This window comes from Culex pipiens, chromosome 1 (assembly GCF_016801865.2).
Source record: "Culex pipiens pallens isolate TS chromosome 1, TS_CPP_V2, whole genome shotgun sequence".
Lineage (NCBI taxonomy): Eukaryota > Metazoa > Arthropoda > Insecta > Diptera > Culicidae > Culex > Culex pipiens.
Window position 1 is genome coordinate 94,758,500 of NC_068937.1, and position 16,021 is coordinate 94,774,520.

The 16,021-nt window shown below is 38.5% G+C and overlaps 1 protein-coding gene across 3 annotated transcripts in view; it reads right to left on the reverse strand.

Moving 5' to 3' along the window:
* The window catches only part of LOC120431454 (steroid hormone receptor ERR2), a 66,690-nt gene extending 51,016 nt beyond the window's left edge, over positions 1-15,674 (reverse strand). The window contains exon 1 of one of the 3 annotated variants that reach the window (XM_052706651.1): positions 15,517-15,674. The gene's annotated coding sequence lies outside the window, so the exon portion shown is untranslated. The remainder of the gene's footprint in view (positions 1-15,516) is intronic. The other 2 variants (XM_052706653.1, XM_052706652.1) reach the window with 2 other exon arrangements.
* Between the last annotated feature and the right edge of the window lie 347 nt (positions 15,675-16,021).

Genomic DNA, 16,021 nt, shown 5'->3' on the forward strand with positions numbered 1-16,021 from the left:
GCTTGCCATTTCATTACCCAAGTAACCATCCAGCACTAAAACATGGTCACTGTTCAGCACTGAAAGCGCTTTTACAGCTGCGAGTGAATGCTAAGAAGTTTTGAGATCAGCACTAACAGCTACTTCAGTGCTGAACAATGACCGAGTTTGGACTTTACTCGGCCGGTTTAGTGCTGGCCCCTACTGTTGGTGTCCACCCCTGCAGAAAATGTCAAAAAAATGAGAGAGGCAAAAATATTGCTTCCTCTCCGCTCTCTGCCTTTCACTTTCTCACCATTCTATTTTGGTTTGTTTACTTACTACATTACCGACTCAGCTGACCGAGTTTGCGAAGTCGATTTTTTTGGCTGAAGATGAAGAGATTGGGATGTGATGCCAAGATGATAGAAGTTGCCGTCGCTGTTGATTCCTGAGCCCTTGCCTTCTCACCTAAATAAGAGATGGCTTTCCGAGCTGGGTTTTATAAGCACATATGCAACTACGTTGTGCCAGTAGAATGCCAAACAACTTCTTGGGTTTACTGATTCCTCCTAGGTTTCATCTTGTTGGAAAGGGCACTGAAGAAAACAGTTATTGATACGGTTCGAAAGATTCAGTGTCTTTTATTCATTATTTATAATATAATTATTAAAACAATATATTCACTAGGTACATACAACTTTTCGACGCCCGCTTAATTCACATCAGCAGCCCGCGGCCCCACCAGCAGGACAAAAAACGCAATATCTGCCGGCGGCTCATTGTTGCGGTTTGGCTCTCGTTCGTGTTAACTGTAAAGTATTAATTTCTCTTTAGTAATATAATAAAATACTTGTTAAATCTAGGGTTAAATACTTACGAGGATGATGAAAACTAAAATGAAAACGGTTTGTTTGGCTGGTTTCTCGACAGCCTCCGTTTTATTTGGTGCGAAACGAGAAAGTGAGAAGTTTGTTGTTTTATCGCGCTCTCTCTTTCACTCTCCTCTCAGAATGCGAACAATGTTGCCAGTTTGATGGAAAATGCATGACAGTGTTGCTAGCGGTTGCACTAAACCAGCATTTATTCAGCTTTAGACAGTGCAGTTGAATAAGTGCTGAATCGCATTTGTAAATGCTGTTGTGTGACTAATTAGCAATGGAATGCCAATCTGTTGCCGATTTCTGACTTTTTGCTAGTGCTGGATGGTTACTTGGGTAGGGCACAAAACAGTCACTTTTTACACGGCGCTCACGCATATTATCAGAACAAACGTTTGGTAGTGTGTGTGAACTCCATGTAAAAGGGGTGTCAAACCAAAAAGTGACCCCGTTCGTTTGACAAACCATCGGGGTTTGAGTGTACACTATTCTTTACAAAAGTTTTGTACCCTTCTGAAATGTTAGGCTCCAATTATAGACATTGCCGACGGCTGATTGATTGTATTGCAGAAAAAAAATCTTAAAAGAACGAGGATTGGACCATCAACTTCTTGATTATTGATCTGACACGCTACCACCGCGCCATGGACGCATGATGAATAACGAGGAAGATTTTTTTTCGTTATTCTTGGCAAAGGAATAACCAAAAGCTGAGCTTGATTACCAATTCCGGCTAGCACTCGTTTTGTACGGCTGATTTTATGGGACGTTTTAAGGGTGTGTTTATTGGCCAAGTACGCCGCCAGGGGGCGGAGGCGGCTTATTTCAACTAATCTGAAAAAAAAGAATGCAACCACTTTAATTGTCCCCGCCCGTTTAATGGCCCCCCGCACTGGACGCCGGCAATGGCATCCTTTTGTGTTTTTGTTGAAAGAGTCACTCTTTTAATTAAATTGCATTTATAGAGAAGATGATTTCAGAGCGGCGGCGCACAAGTCAACTCTCTTAAAATATTATTGCGATTTGCTCGTTGCGATATGTAAATCGTTTTCCGAAAAATGATTCAAAGCCACTCGTCCGGAACCTGTCCCGGTCTGGAGGAAGGGAGTAGGATTTGGGAACACGAGTAGAGGGGTGGGGGTCATTACAGACAAAAAAAAAAGTGCAACCAAGTGCTGCTGCTGCTGGAGACGATGCGGAACGGGGGTGCATTTATATGGCTCTCCGGTTTGGGGCCCCGGATTTGGCATCACAATTTGCTGTTGCGGGGGTGATTGAACTGCAATAATCTTGGCTGGTTGGTTGGTGAACAATTTTTTGCTGTCCACGTCGACACGCCGCGATGGATTGATCATCATCATCACGAAGACTGCACCGTCGCCGCCAGTTAGAGTCAGGTCCCCAGGAGGGGATTCTGGGGTTAGGGTACGGAAGGGGTAATTATTGCGCTTGCAGTTACCGGGGTTGAAGTTGCACCTTTTTTGTTCCGCGGTCATAACTCTTTTTTGGGATTTCCAACTTTTATCGAATTTAGAAAGGATTTGAAATCGTCAAGAATCGTTCGAGCAAAAAATAAATTCTAACGTACACAGCTAAAAAAGTAGTAATCCAGCTGCGTGTAAAAGGACTGGGTGTAAAATAAATATTACATTATTTTATTCAATTTTATGTGATTTTACACTCTGAAATATGTAGCCCATCAGTATGGGAAACCTACTTGACCGAAATGTCAAGCTCATATATGCGTTTATCCATGCAGCTTTTCATCGGTCTGATGGCCGAGTGGGCTAAGGCGCCAGTCCTTACTGTTAGTGCTGGGTTTGAATCCCGTCGGTTGCAACTTTTTTTTGTGTGTTGCAAAAATTGTACATGCAGTGTGTAATATTAAGTGTTTATTTTGACGAAGGTGATGTGCATGCTTTTGCATGCGATTTTACCATCGGATTTTTTGCTGTGTAAGTATTATCAAAATGAAACTCATACAAGATATTTTCCCGATTCTATCTATAAATGTATAATTGCAGGGCTGTAAGACCATCAACATTAATCATGAACAGTTGGTTCTGGTAGTATTTTACAATTTTGCACAACTACAAACTACAACTTTGCCAAATACGCAAAATGAACCAAAAATTCCCTTCTCAAGATACAGATATTCGAGTATTCGTATGACCATTTTGCGGAGTAGGCTAAGCAATTCAAAATGATTTAGTGAGCTGTGAGCAACCCATCGCCAGCCGATTTAAAAAAGTATTCTCTCTCGATTCACTTCCGAGCAACGATTCTGACGTTTCGATCGGTACTGAGTGAGTGATCGGTGGCCATTGAATCCCTTCCTTCAGGAGGATAAGTTCTGCCTGCAAGTCATAGCCCTCCTTATCTCGCAACAGTTCAGCTGCGGCGTCAAGCCACATCCCAGCTTTGGAAGCCCCTCAAAATATGGAAAGTCATCGTAAATACCGTGAATAATATGCATTACCGAAAATACTCGGCCCCTACACCAACTCGGCACGATTTCAAACAATCATCCATGAATCACGGTGTGTGCGATTATTGGGGTTCTGCAAATCTTCAACTACCCTCATTTTCTGAATTTTTGCATGCCTGTTGTTAGGAAGTACCTAACTTTTTGGGAAAATTATTTGCATACATTCAGAATATTCATTTGCTGCAATTATCTTCAAACGCCTCCGCGTGGGGTCTTGTCTGGCCGGTTGAATGCATATTTGAAGTGTGCTGAAGTGAAAAAAAACGCAATTTCATCGATTTCGGTAAGTTACGGTCTGGAAGCAGTGCCCAACTTGACGATGATGATGGATGTTTTGCTAAGGTTTGACTCTGTTAAAATCGGTGCAAATAATACAAATTTCATTCAAACATAAAAAGTACCTGCAAATATGAGTTGTACCACATTCTGGAAATAAATTTGCGACTGACCAGATTGAGCAGACGCGAACGTCATTGTCACAACTTCGCGGTGGTGGTGAAGTGTTGAGGCGAAGCAATAAAAATAATGATGAATGCATTCTATTCATCTTGCATTCTTTATAAGCTTAAGATTTTGAGATTTACACACCCGGTTGGGAGTTTCGAGCTGCAACGAACTTCAGGTGGGTTGAACTGACAGAATTAGCGAATTTAGCACGATTTTTTGAAGAAGTTAGAGCATTTATTTTTTTATTTTTCAGTAGTAATATAACTTGGAATAAAAGGGAAATTCTTATTAACACAGAAAATTACAGTTTCTTTAGAATTAAACTTTCGTAATATTACTTTTTTGTCTCAACTGAGTAAGGACGCCATTTTGTGTATCTTTTAATTCAATACACCTCTTGGCCCTTACAGAGTTTCAACACTAGATTCCAAATCTAAGTTATAAAGTTTAAATTAAAAAACGTTGCTTAATCCACCTTTTGGTGGGTGGTGCCTCCCTCACATTCATAAAGTGAATACACTACAGAGTCTCAAAAAAGAAGATAAATAACACTTATATTTATCAAAATATCTGAGATCCGGTCTAGAAAATAGTGTATTAAAAACATTATGCGAACAGGGTCAGTAAAGTACTTATAACTTTTGATAGGGTTGTCAGATTTTCATTATTTTGGACTCTTTGGAAAGATCTCTTGATTACCCATCCAACGATAGGTCGCATGGTAGAACCGGACAATGTTTTTATCAAAATATGTGAGATCCGGCCTCTAAAAAGTGTATAAATAACACTTAAGTGGTTATAACTTTTGATAGGGTCGTCAGATCCTCAACATTTTGGGCTCGTTGGAAAGGTATTTTAAATAACTTTTTAAAAATTACAAAAACCACACTTTTTACAATCTTCCGGACTTTATTCGAAATCGTTTTTTTAGCATAACTTTTGAAGTACTTTTCTAAACTTTATAATATTAACTAGGGTCTTATGGGACCCCAAGACGGATCGAATGAGACCAAAACGGTCTAAATCGGTTCAGCCAGTCCGGAGATAATCGTGTGCATATTTTTCGGTGCACGGACATACAGACATACACACGCACAGACATTTGCTCAAAATTTGATTCTGAGTCGATAGGTACACGTGAAGGAGGGTCTACGAGGTCGAATAAAGAAGTTCATTTTTCGAGTGATTGTATAGCCTTTCCTCATTGAGGTGAGGAAGGCAAAACAACGTGCATTGTTGTCACTCTCCATAGAACATATTGTCAAAAACGTTTTATCTTGTCGAATTGCAATACAATTTTTTTACACAATATACATAGATTTATTCCAACTAGATGCAGTTTGATACTTTTTAGTTTGACATTTTACCCCGTGAGCTTGACCCCGTAAGCTTGACAAAGTCAAACTAAAAAGCGACGAACTGTCACAAATTACATAGCGCTCACGCACACCAACAAAGGAAACGTTTCGTAATGAGTGTGACGCCATGTAAAATTGGTATTAAATTCAATAAGGACCTAGATGTTTTGCCAAAAATCAGTGGCAAACCATCGGGGTTTAAGTGTACTTACATTTTTTGTTGCTGCTCATACATCCCGGAACGAAATCGAACTAAATTTCAAAATAATATAAAGAATGTTAGCAAAACAACCCATTGCTGTTATTGTTTACATTACTGATTACTGATGTTGATGTCGGGTAGCAGGATTGAATGTACAATCAATTATTAAATGTGTATTTATCATAACATAATCATCACAGACAAACAGACGTGACTCTCCATACAAATTATTTTTGAAATCCATCGTCCTTAATATAACCACCAAATCACGACGACGCCAGCGCTGCCTGATGAGCTGATGCCGAAGCGCAGCCCAAACATACCAATACAAACCCATTACTGTCATGTGTCATGTCAGTGTATGCGTGAGACAATGAAGCCTTAACGATTGTAAACATCAACAGCTGACCGAAATAATTTTGTTGTTGCTGATCGTCGATGGCTGAAGATGACGGTGGATCAGTTCCGTTTCCAATGGCAGAACCTCATGAGCTAAATCCAATTCAAATCCCCACGATGGGCGTTTGGAAACATTCGCGGGGAACGTGTCCACGGCGCAGTTAAGTTGCGCCAAACAACAAAAGCAAAAAGTAGCAAAGGTTCCAAAAAATGCTGCTGTTAAATTTATTTCGAAACAGAACCACAGGAACTGAACTGTGGAAAAAGATTGAGTGGCGCAACATCGCCAAGAGGCCAAAAGGACCACCAGCAGCAGCAATCTGAACAGCAGTCCACGAAGGATAAGCAGGTTGCTCCGAAGGAGATGACTCCACCACAGGATCCGGCTTCCTCCGCAGAAGCAGGCACCTCAGCAGCAGCCTCGACATTGGCAGGCAGTTGAACAGGCCTACCGGGCCAAGGCTGCCCCAACCTTTTCCTGCAAAGCCTGGATTGTGATTCACCGATAGATTTCCTGAATTTCATAATTTTTTGTGCTCATTTGCTGCCTCGCACGTGCTCACGCTCAACTTAAAAACAAAAACACGCATCACACACACTAAGAAAAGACGGGTGAGCTGTCACGACAGCAGCGCCATCAGCGCCGGGTGAGTGGATGCCGAAACAAAATTGCATTTGAAATAACCGTTTTTGAAGGACGACGGTTCGGCACTCGAGTGTCCCGTCTGTTTGTCTGTGTAATCATAATGCATAAATGAGAGTTTAGAGCCCAAGAAAATATTGTCATGTTGTATAACTTGACAGATTACGCATTGAACGCGAGAGCACATTAAAAATAGAGAACAAAGAGCAAGAAAACTGCGAGAAGCGCGCTGTCGGACGAAAGAATGGAGATTGTCAAATCTGTTTTGTGGTTTGTGGATTCGTGTGGAAAACGACGTGATATTTTTTCAATGCAAAATATATGTGTTTTTATTTTGAAAGAATGTCCCGATCATGTTGATCCCGAATGTCCTGATGATTCATGAAGGTTTAATTGTTTTGATCGGATTGTTGTGTTGTGAAATTCAACAGTTTTGTCTACCTGCCGGACTTCATGTCCAAAGCAAGTTCAAAGTTTCGTTTATTGTTGTTGTGAAACAGTTAGATGTTGCTAGAAGTTTTAATGTGAAATTTACAAATACACTCAACCCCCGGTGGTTGGTCACTTTTTCGTTTGACACTTTTTTAGTTTGTACCCCGTTGGTTGGTCAAAGTCAAACTAAAAAGTGACGAACTGTCACTTTACACACGGCGCTCACGCACACTATCAAAACAAACGTTTGGTAGTGTGTGTGAACTCCGTGTAAAAGGAGTGTCAAACTAAAAAGTGACCCCGTTCGTTTGATAACAGTTGCTGTCAAACCATCGGGGTTTGAGTGTAGACATCATATTTTTTTGCGATAATTGACAATTTTGAATTTATTTAAAGATTTGCTTGCTAGTGTGATACTGAAACTGATTGTTTTGATTGAAAAAGATGAAAGATTAGCTTTTTGTTGTGGTAATAGATGACCAATGTTTCATTTTAACTTTACGCAAAATTGGATTATTTAGGTAATGAAGACAAATAATGTGTTCTACATTTGATTATTATTGCTGTAATAACAACCCAATGTTTATTTTTTTGTTTTTAAAAGCTAAAACATTACGATGCACGTTTAGCAAAACGTCAAAAAGCGAAGTGTGACAAAAAAAGAACGACCAAAAAAAAAATATGTATAGAAAACTTTTTATGACAAAACAAAAAAAAAATGTGTCAAGATTTGATGAAAAAATAACATATGGGTCATTCCATCTGAAGCGGAACAGCATTTGAAAATTACCATCTCCGATTCTGCTCAAATTTGGCAGAGCTGTTGAGACTATCAAAACATGCAAAAATCCCGAATTTCATCCAAATCGGACCACCTCCTCCATTTTTGTACCCTCCCAAAAAATCGACTTTTTGGCGATTTTTGAGCGAAACCCCTATCTTCAAACGACGATATCTCAAGAACCACAAATCTTAGAGGGTCGGTCTTAGACTCAATTTTGAAGGAAATTGGACGTAGAATCCATTTCTGTGATCAAAATTTGGATTAAAATATTTTTTCTACCTGTATTGCGCAATTGAAAACTTTAAATGGCCGTATCTCAAAACAGCCATATTTATTTTTCAAATTTGACCTTACCATCGTATTCCCCGTCTGATTTTACATAAGAATCACTTATCGACAGAAAGGAATATGTTTCGTTCCAGAGATTTCGAATTTTAAAGTTTTGAGTATTTGAGATTACCTAAATTAGCTACACTCGCCGCATCTGCTAGAAGCACTCAGTCGTGCTGATCAATAATTACTACCTGGTGTTCTGTAAGATGAATTATTTTTATAATTTTATGCGATTTTAAGACAATCAATACCTTGAACAATCTATTTTTTGTTTAAGGAATATTTATTGGGTAATTTTTAATGCACTGTTTTTCCTTATCATATTTTTCCTTATTCCTCATAAATTATTTCTTTTATTTCTTCTTTTATTTGAAGCGAGAACAAATGTAGAGCTGGCTGTAGTAGATGAAATAATTCTCATGGGTTCTAGAACTTTTGCCATGTGTGGTAGCGATATAGTGCCATTCAGCAATAACCCCAAAATCTGCCTTACGGTTTGAAAGATTGATCATATTAAACCGATTTATATATTGTGAGCCAGTTTCATCTGAATAATTGATGATTTTTTTTCAATTCTTGTACATTTAATTTCAAAAACAAAACCATATACTTCTGATACATGTGGACAGCAGCTGTATCGTCTTCCAAGATATCGAAATGGTTGACAAACAAAAAAAAAGATTATTGTTCGGACGGTGTCGAAATCAACACCACTGAATTTGATCTTAATCAGATAATAAATCAGATTAATCTTTGTGATTTTCTTACATTTTTCAGTTTTATACTTTCCAGAAATCCTCCTCCTTAATCATGCTTCACGAGAGTTTTATTCATGTTGATTCATAATTTTTAACACGATAATGTATCGTACACCTTTTCTAAAGTGCTACTTACAAGATCAATTGCTATTTCCTGCTAGCTCTGAGGGAATTCCATTCTGCCCTGTATTGCGTGTCGTTCTTGCTCTGACCTGTGGGCTAGCACACAAGTTCACCGTATACTTTTTTTAAATTTAAGATTATACAGCAGTTTCCTACAGTGGTGTACATTACATTTTTTCCTAATTTGCTAATGATTATTTGGGATGAAATCTTATTTCAATAAATAACCAGGTAGCAGTTATTGATCAGCGCGCCCGAGTGCTTCTAGCAGATGCGGCAAATGAAGCAAATACAGGTAATCTCAAATACTCAAAACTTTAAAATTCGATATCTCTGGAACGAAACATATTCCTTTCTGTCGATAGGTGATTCTTATGTAAAATTGGACGGGGAATACGATGGTGAGGTCAAATTTGAAAAATAAACAGGGCTGTTTTGAGATACGGCCATTTAAAGTTTTCAATTGCGCAACACAGGTAGAAAAAATGTTTTAATCTAAAGTTTGATCACGGAAATGGATTCTACGTCCAATTTCCTTCAAAATTGAGTCTAAGACCGACCCTCTAAGATTTGTGGTTCCTGAGTTATCTTCGTTTGAAGATAGGGGTTTCGCTCAAAAATCGCCAAAAAGTCGATTTTTTGGGAGGGTACAAAAATGGAGGGGGTGGTCCGATATTGATGAAATTCGGGATTTTTGCATGTTTTGATAGTCTCAACAGCTCTGCCAAATTTGAGCAGAATCGGAGATGGTAATTTTCAAATTTGCATTTTTTCTTGCACACTTCAGGTGGAATGACCCATATTGTGATCCAAGATGTAAATATAACTGTAACATACTTTAATCTGTCGCAAACGATTTGAAACCATCAACCAAAGACAGATTTCATATCCGTCATAATGTGAGCACAGAGAGAGAAACAGATCTCTTAAAAACGAAAATAAAACACATTTTTATGTTTTCTCTGGTTCTTGGTGGTGCCATGCATGAATGTAAAGTGACGTAAGCGCCTAATTGAAGCAACAGCATAAATTTTGAGTAGCCCAAGTGATGGTAAAAATTAGAGAAATTAAGCAAAACAATGTAAATGGGAGAAAGTTGGTACGTAAACAAACAGCACATCTCGCTCACGATTGAGCAGGATGTCTGTATGTCTACAAGAACACATGAGGTTTTTCACCGTGACATCATTTGACTACTCATGTGAACAAAAGCGCACTAGCACAGTTCACGTCAACTGTCAACAATATAACCTCAAAACCTTTGTTTTGAATTAAATTTCAAAATTTTTTGTTTCAAAATGTCGCTTACGCCACTTTGTTTTATTCGCCTTTTGTTTCGGTTATTGTTGTTGTTGTTTTCACTGTTGCTTGTGCTGATGAACATGAATATTTGTCAAGAATGAAATTAAACTTTCTCATTGTGACGGCGTGAAATGCGGCCTTGAAAAACATCTCAAAATAAAATGTGATCATCGCGACCGGTGCGCGTACAAAGTATCGATTACGAGTGCACTGAAAGAAATTTTCGTGCTAAAATTATGTGTTTGGCAATGTTTTATTTTTCATTTCTTTTTTTTTTTGTTGATATTTCGCATAAAAACTGAAAAATTTCAAAATTATTATAAATTTTAATGAATTCTAGAGAATTTTTAGTTCAAGATTTTTTGCAGTGTTTCAGAAAAAAACTGAATGTTATTTTTAAGAAAAAGGTCACTTTTTCGTTGGACACTTTTTTAGTTTGTACCCCGTTGGTTGGTCAAAGTCAAACCAAAAAGTGACGAACTGTCACATTTTACACGGCGCTCACGCACACTGTCAAAAGAAACGTTTGGTAGTGTGTGTGAACTCCGTGTAAAAGGGGTGTCTCAAACTAAAACGTGACCCCGTTCGTTTGACAACAGTTGGTGTCAAACCATCGGGGTTTGAGTGTAGCGATTTTAAAACAAAAATAATTTTTCTTTATTTTTTACAAAACTGCCTTATTCAAGGTAATTTCCAACGTTCTGTGACAAAGTCCAAGAACCAACCCAAAAAACCAACCAACTTTACGACCCTTTTAATGCCGCCCTGGCGCAGTTTAACAGCTTCTCCTCCATTAATCAGATCCTTTTAATTCGTCTTTAGTAACACAAAAAAGCACTCACTAATACTTTGAGGCCCCAGAAACTTTTGCGTTGAGCAAGAAAGGAAAAACGAATTTCTTTCGTGACTTCCCGCGGCGAGGTTGTTGTCATCTTAAAAGAGCGTCTAAATGTGCATTTTGTACGCAAATACTGGCCTTAGATGCGCTTTTAGGGCGAGAGAACGTAATTTCGTCTTGATTCTTGGCATAACCTCATCAGAGCAAAATTGAAGTTAGATTTGACGTAACTTTGTGTCAAATGGCAGACTGATTTGAGCTGTCAAAATTGGACGATGAAATGTTTCAAAATCAAATTGATAGTTTTGAAATGTTTCAGAAACATCCAAAATCATCTTCCTTACCTCTAATAAACGCCCTTGTAACACCAGTAATGGTGGCCAGTCTGTCTACCCTGAGGGGAGCGCAGTTCTGTTGTGTCGTTGTGGGACAGGATAATCTTGATTGATGTCTATCAAAGGTAGACACTGTTTACGAGTTTTCGAGAACCGGCCCCCTTCCTCGCCTCCTCGTGAATCACCCCTTTTGCGTGAGCAAATTATTTAGTTGTAGTTGTTCACTTGACTGTGAATTTACTATCCTGCCACATAAGTGGGTTTTTATTCAGGAATTGTCGCATTTTCAAGCTCAGTAACTCATAGCATCGTAATCCGGGAGGCACGTTGACGAAATGGATATTAATTTAAAAGAATAAATCTAGATTAAATTTTCAAAACAACCTATCCCTCATGGGTTTCCTATGCAGATAGGACCTTTTGAAAATTTAATCGAGAAATAAGATATGCAAACAAATCTTGTGTTAATTTCTAAATTACGCGATTAATTTAACCAAATTGAAGAAGTGATACGTGACAATCCAGATGCCTTAGCAGCAAGAGAGTACAACGTCAACGGATTTAAACAACATCCTGTCGGAGAGCAGTTTGTCTTGTTAGTGCAGTGCAGACAGACAACAAATCTGATTGCATATGAGACAGATTTGAAAGGACATTAAGTAATTGAGCCATGTTCTCGACAATCAATAACGATCGATCTCAATTGGAGCTCAATCGTTTTATGAGGTTTAGCTAGTTCACTTTTTGGGCTAGTTTAGTTCTTCAATAAATACAGAAAACAGTGTAATTTTATTTATTTATTTCATTTCAGATTCCCATGATGCATCCTCCGTAAAAATCCAATATTTCATTCCCCACTGCCGTCCCATTCGGGGTGAATAGCAGTCGAATAACTTTAAATCAAATTCGCAGCCATTATAAACTCATCGTAAAATTAATTGCATTCGTCCGTTCTCTCTGGCGGCGACGGCGCAGTCATCTTACCAACTTCAAGTCCCTCTTGGAAGTCGGACCCCGGTCATCGAGCTAACTGAAGTGTGGCGAACTTGCTGCGACGAGATTGGCGCTACCGGTCTTTACTTTGCATGTATTAATCGAATGCGGCTTTTTTTTTGGATATTCCGTCTCATATCCGTCTGTCCCGAAAGTGTTTATTAAGCTCATCAGTCCGGGGAAGACTATCTTTGCCGCAGACTTAATTACCATCTTTCGAAGATTCACTTAATTGATTCGTTTTGAGCATGTTTTGATGGTCTGCTTGCGTTTGATTGATTTTGGGATTTGAGAAGCTGAGTCTTCTTGTTTTACTTCTCTCTCTGGTCAAGAAAGTTGGCAATGTCCTTAGCCGTATTGTTGAACTGAGGTCGGTAGATCCGCGGTAGATTTTCTTAAAATATTTTTTAGGTATACAACTGTTAAAAAATCTACAAAATCATCTACCATATTAATCATACACAAAAAAAACTATGGTAGAAAAGTATTCACCGCGTTCAATTTAGGACGCCATCGAATAATTTCAAGAAAATCTATCGCAGTTGATCCAAATCAGTTTAACATTTCCACTCTTGCGTACATTTTTTCTCTGGGCGAAACAGTGAGCAAGAGAGTAACTATTATTTCTTCAGTTTGTTCTCGAATTCTCTGCTGTTAACGGGAGCAAACAGCAGAGAATTCGAGAACAAACTGAAGAAATAAGAGTTACTCTGAGCTAGAGAGAATGTGAATAATAGAGAACATGGCAAGGGAAACGCGAGTCCTAAAAGAGTTGCTCTTTTGCTTACTGTCAAAATTCCAGCAACACTTAACTCGTAAGGGTTCGTTCAAAAATTACGTCCATATTAGACAGGAATCACCCTTATGTTGAAATATCAAAATATTTGTAATTGTCTGCTCTACAACTTTGTAGAACATTGTTACACTCTAAAAAATAACCCTGCAAAGTTAGAAAAAACACGAAATTTTAAAATGAAAAATTTTGTTCTAAATGAAAAATGGGTCAATGTAGATTCGAGAAGTTTTTAAAACTTTTAAAGTGTTTCTTTCGATGAAAAATACGTTATTTTTCGGAATTCTGAGTACGCCATCAAATCGGGCTAATTTTACATAAAAGTCCCTTTGACACCAAATTTTTTTTAAGCTTCATCATCCCGGTACAAGAATCGAAACTCATGACCTCTGGATTGGAAACCCAGCACGCCGCTAGTCGAAACCCATCCCCTACCGGTCAGTTTTCCCAGTTAGCACATTTGCTCTTTTAAGGGATCTGACTTTGCCGAGCCAGACAGGAGGCGAACCCATCACCTTCCGCTTACAAGGCGAAACCCGGTTATGGTTTTCACGGCCAAGTTAGCTCGGTTTGGTTATCACGGCCACGTTAGCTCGGAAAAAAAATGCTATCTCAATTGGGTCCTAAAATGAAGCTTAGATTGCTGATATTATTGTTTACAGCAATAAAGCTTATTTTTCTGAGTACAATGACCCTTTGTACGACCACAAAGAGTTTAGAATGGATTTTTAAATCAATTTTGAAAAATTAACCTCGCGGTCCTTCTTGACAGAAAAGGTCCTACTTGACAGTTCTTTCCAAGGGAACCATAGTTGATCGATCGAAAAAATGTTGTCTTGCCGATATTTTTTTTTGCGTTAAAATGAAAAAAAGTGATCAGAAATGGTTTTTAATCGTGTTTTTTACCGTTGTACATAAAAATTTACATAGGGCTTTAGTACCCAATTATTGAAAAACACCTCTTTTTTCGCATGTTCAAAAATTAAAGGGGTCGTACCACCCCTCCTTTTTACATTTTTTCATGTGTGTTTTGGCGATTGGCTTTTTGATATTTTTTGACACGTTGTTTTCATTTTTTCTGAGCATGAATTCAAGCAAAACAATTTATGTGGGCCAATGTCGAAGTGTAAACAAAGAGCCTGTCCTGCTCGTTCCTAATGTAAACATCAACTGACGTGAGCAGGACAGACTCTTTGTTTACACTTCGACATTGGCCTAATTACATTGTTTTGCTTGAATTTGCCCCAATGTTTTGAACTGTTCACGCAGTTTGTTTTGGAATCAATTCACATTTCCATTTTATCTACATTGTATAGACACTTCATTATGATTCCACAAATCACTTGAAATTCAAGAGAAATTAAATATAGATTCATGTGAAATGACACATATTCATGTGTTTTGATATTGAATTGACAGCTAGTTTTGGTGCCGAAAATTCATGTGTTTTGCGATTGATTTTTAAGTGAAATGTTATGCTGGGCCAGTTCATGTGTGAAACACCTCAATAAGTTGTGAAAGTTTTGCTCAGTGTAACATTTAGTCAAACAGTGCAGACTCACTAGTTCGAATAAAACAAAAAACATGAAATCGAACAACTGACTGGTAATTTTTGGCATTTATTTTAGTAGAATAATTCTACTAAATCAAATGCCAAAATTGTTCTGATCAGTTCATCGTCTTTTGTTATAATAAAAGACCAAATCCATCACTAAAATATGTTTATGATTATTTACTTTGTCGTGAGTATTTTCGTTGCAAATTAGTTGAAATACAAAGCATAGATAAATATTCTCTACCAATAACAGCAAGAAAAAAAATAGGGCAACCTCCTTTTTTCCCAAGGATTTTCAGGACAAAATATCCTTGAACTTTACAGGGAGAATCGAATCCTTCCAAAACGAACACAAAAACAGAAACGTCGCCCAGCAGTGTGACACAAACGCGCACACACAACCAGGAACAGGAAGGAAAAGAACAAGGAGTTGCGGACTGTTTCACAACACAATCGTGCCTCCCCCACCAACCAAGTCGCACTAGCTCGTTAGGTGACCACTGCCGGATCTTCGCAGTTTCGACAAAATTGACGACCCGAGGCAACCCATTTCACAACCGATTCCCACCAGCTGGCCATCGAATGATTAATCTAATCAGAGCGAATTTCTTGCATAATTTCAACGATTTATCTATGGCGCATGCCATCTCGCTCGCACCACCAGCCCAGAAATGGTTTGTTTTGTGAATGACAAGATGGAATCAATGGTTCCTTCTCACTCCCACCCACTACACCCACCCCTACCAGAGAGGAGCCCTTTCACTCTTTAAAACCAATAAAAAAAATATTTTCCTTGCCTGGCAAAGACCAACTTTTTAAATCGTAATTTTAACCCAAAATAAAACATCAAATCAAGACAAACCCATAATAAATCAACCCATAACGGCTTCCTACCTGCTTTTACTTCACTCCTAATCCGAATCCGATCCTGGAAAGTGGTGGAATTTAGCACAAATTGCAACACTGAACACAGGCACTGAAAAACACTTTTGCACAGCTCGAACTGACACTTTACGAATAAAAATTAGTCTTTTTTTCCTCCCTCTTCACACCGTTCGTCTCTGTCACGCGCACACGCTGTGTTTGCTGTTTTGATGGTGGCGTCTCGCTTGCGCTGACTGCATGTCGTCGTCGTCGTCGTCGATTTATTTTTATTTTTAGGTTTTGACAGTTTGCTTTTTTTTTATTGACAGCTGACAGTTAGGGAACGCAGTGAAGATGGCTGCCATGTAAAAAGGCAGAAACGGAGTGCGTTCAATGTCGGGTTTCACCATAATGAACCCTGGAGCGGACAACGATTAGGACAAAATTAGTAGTAAAATAAGAATTGTTTAGGTCTAGGTTTAGGTGCTGTCAAACGAACGTGGTTTTACTGTTCTCAAATGAACTGGCCTTACTG